We start from the raw sequence: 3,616 nt of genomic DNA, 5'->3' as shown, positions 1-3,616 counted from the left end.
TTTTAACTTAGATATTCTCCATGGGAAAGATAACTGGCAGATTATGCTATGTATTCTAGCTAGACTATGAATTGATAAAACATAAAATTAAGGCAAGAGAAACATCAAAAGAAATGATCACTTTCTCTTCCCTTTTATAATTTTATTAGGTTTGTTTAAAGATTGTTTAAAGCTATGAAGGTAATTTTCTGAGCAAAATTTGTACAATCTCAACTTTTTATTGTAGACGCAGCCTATATTTTTAAGCATAGGATTATTGGTAGAAAAAGAAAATAGCAAAAACAATTTGCCTATGGAAAAAATAGTTCTAATATGAATTTCAAATGTAATCTTTTATATTATTGCCTTGACTTCTGAGTGTATGAAAGATATGTAATAATTGTTTATTTCAGTGAGACATGTAACTAGAAAATAAAATACTACAAACAAAAATGTTCATGAGAAAAATAACACTTCAGAATTCTAGAGAATAATAATTGATAGTGTAATTGTCCATTGATAATGTTATGTTTTAAATTAAGGAATTTGCTCATTCATTCAGTAGCATGTTTTTCAATAGAATAACTTTCCAAAGAAGGCTCTATTTCTTCCTGATCATGGATATTAGCACTGTTTTGGGAATCAGAAAATGAAAAATTAAGTAATTTATTTTTTGTTATAACTGTAATACATCAGTGTTACTTAAATTCTCAGGGATCCAGTGCATCAAACACTGCTCCTAATTTAAAAAATTAAAATTTTATACAGCCTAAATTATTTTAAGGCTATCATTATTTAGGAGACAAAGAGCCTTTGTTTAATATGATGCACTATGAACTTGTATAACTTACTAGTTTAAAAATACTTTTTAAATACATGAAAAAGCATCATAAGTTTACTAAGAAAGTTATAGTTTTCAATGGTTTTATAAATATTCAATCTTTTTCTTGCACTTGCACACAATAGGCCCATAGTAGAGGCTCAGGATAGTTTGTTCATAGTGCTATTGAGTAATAATCTCTGTGCCTTAGTTACTTTCTTTTTGCTGGGAGATAATATTGGACACCCAAAAGTTAAAGAAGAAAAAATTTATTTTAGCTCAAAATTTGTAGAACTTTCAGTCTATAGTTGGCTAGCTACAAGGCAGGGTGGCATGGCAGAGGAGAAACAGTCCATGGCATGGCAAGCAGGAAGAAATAAGCTTTCTTTATTCCATCCAGGCTACAAGTCGTGTTCCTTCTTCAGTAGATTTACCATCCACACCTTGAATTATGCTAAACCAATCAGTGGACTAATTCAGGATCACATGCCCATGATCCAATATCAAACACCCATGATCCAGTCACCTCCAAAATGCCCCAGCACAGGAGGCTTTGGGGAGACATCTAGATATAAGCCATAAAACCCTGGGGATTTTAATTTATGCATATATTTATTCAGCAAAGTGGGAACTTTCAGGCATGTCCAACCTTCAACCTTTAAGCCAGATGCACAAACAGCTAGTAATGCAATTCCAATATATTATAAACTTTTAACAGCATTGTATGATTTTAATTTTAATTTTTCTCTATGGTAGTCTGTCTTTCATAATGCTCTTTTTATTTTCCCCCTTTTTATTCGTATATGTTGATGACAGCTAATAAATATTTTCTTCTTGCAGAATTGGTACATATGCATCACAACTTGATCATTTATACTTTTCCTTCTCCCCTCTCTTCTGTATCCCTTAATTCTCAGATCCTCTTCCCATCTCTACAAAGTCTATTTCCCTGTGTCCTATAATGTATTATTTTTAGCATATTTCATGACTCAATTTTGCCTCATTTGAGCAGAGACTGCATAAGTGAAACAATAATGTGTAAGAGAGAGTTCAGTACATTGCTAACTCTTCTATGTCTGCCACACACTGGAATGGAAAACCACATGTATCAAAGTTTACATGTGTTTGTGTGAGTTGATGAGTAAAATATAAATATTACTGATAATAATATTTCAATCTACGTACATATGTGTGTGCCTGAAAACAGACATATGTCATTATTGGGCAGGCATATAAGTTTTCTTATTTAATTATTAAACTTGGGTCTGTTGTGTTATCACATAAAATAACTTCACAAATTAAAATATAAAGAACTTTTGTTAATTATATACATTAACTGTATTATATACTTTACATGCAGCCCAAGATAATTCTTCCTCATTCAACGTAGCCCAAGCAAACCATAATGTTGGACACTTTGCTTTAGAGTAAAACTAACAAAGTATCACTATAAATGCCATCCATTTTAGTACTGTATACATTGATTCGTATAGAAATTGTATTCTACATTATCAGTTGTTCAAAGTATTGATGTATATATTAAAACATGTTGTGAATTAAACTGAAAGGAAAATCATGTAGTAATATCTCTGTAGTACTATAAGACACAAAAACAGGACATGTATTTGAAAAAGTATAGAAATAGCAGTGAAATTCAATATGGATATATAAATGTGAAAATAATTTTAATATTGCTTTCAACATGAGATAGAAATATAAATAGAAAAAGTTATAAAGAAAGGACAAGAAAAGGAAACAGAAAAGTATCTCGATTGATAAAGCATTCTGTTCTTTAGTCTAAGGCCAACATTGGTCAACATGTTCAGCAACCAACTAATTAGATTGTTAAAAATTTAAAGAACTTTTTTTTTCTGATTCTGTGGGCACACTTTAAGTTTTAATTAACAGAATTATAGCATTATTAGGCTGCACACTGCAGAGGGAAGGATTCAGGGTTGAATTTTTTAATGTTATTTTGTTTATTAATACATATTTGTCTTACATATTGACCATATTCTTTGTAGGGAGTTTGTACCTGCACATAATATATCTTCATTCTTTTTTACTCAATTCTCCTTGCCTCTCTTCAACTCCTCTTCCCTTCCCATTTACAAAGCCTTCATTCATATTTTCCTCCTTCCATTCTCTTTTATTGTCCTTTTCTTATTCCTCCCTTCTCCCTCTGAACTCCCTTGTTCTGCTTCCCATTTGTTGTTGTTTTTTTTCATTAAGTTTATTGGTACATTTTAGGTATAAAATACAGTTACATTCATCATTGGGCTCTTGTACCTTTACATGATGTATCTTGGTTCTTATTTTTTCCCCATTCCTTCTCATTTGAACATGTTCTTCCTGCTTCCCAATATCATCCTCCATTATGTTCCTTATTTACTCTTTGGGTTTCTCACACAGAGAGACAATTTGATATTTAAAGTTTAGTGTCCAATTTATTTCATTTAATGTCTCATCCAAAATGCATTCATTTTTATACAAATGATTCAAGTTTACCCTACTTTATGGCTGAGTAGTATTCCATGGTATATAAATACCACATTTTCTTTACCCATTCATCTTTTGATGGGCATATGGACAGTTTCCAAGACTTAGATATTAAATGTGCTGCCATAGATATGGGTATGTACATATGTCTGTAGTATGATGGTTTTAATTCTTTTGGGTAGATACCTAGAAGGGGAGCAACTGGGTCAAATGGAACCTCTAGATTTAGTTTTTTGAGGATTTTCCACACTGATTTCAATGGTGGTTGTATCAGTTTACACCCCACCAGCAATGGAAAAGTGTTCCTTTCCCCATACA

The sequence above is a fragment of the Heterocephalus glaber genome, unplaced genomic scaffold, assembly GCF_053883595.1.
Source record: "Heterocephalus glaber isolate CG9 unplaced genomic scaffold, H.glaber_assembly_v1.0 deba00001613, whole genome shotgun sequence".
In the NCBI taxonomy this organism is placed as follows: Eukaryota; Metazoa; Chordata; class Mammalia; order Rodentia; family Bathyergidae; genus Heterocephalus; species Heterocephalus glaber.
The sequence above is the reverse complement of the archived record's forward strand: the minus strand, read 5'-3'. Positions refer to the sequence as shown.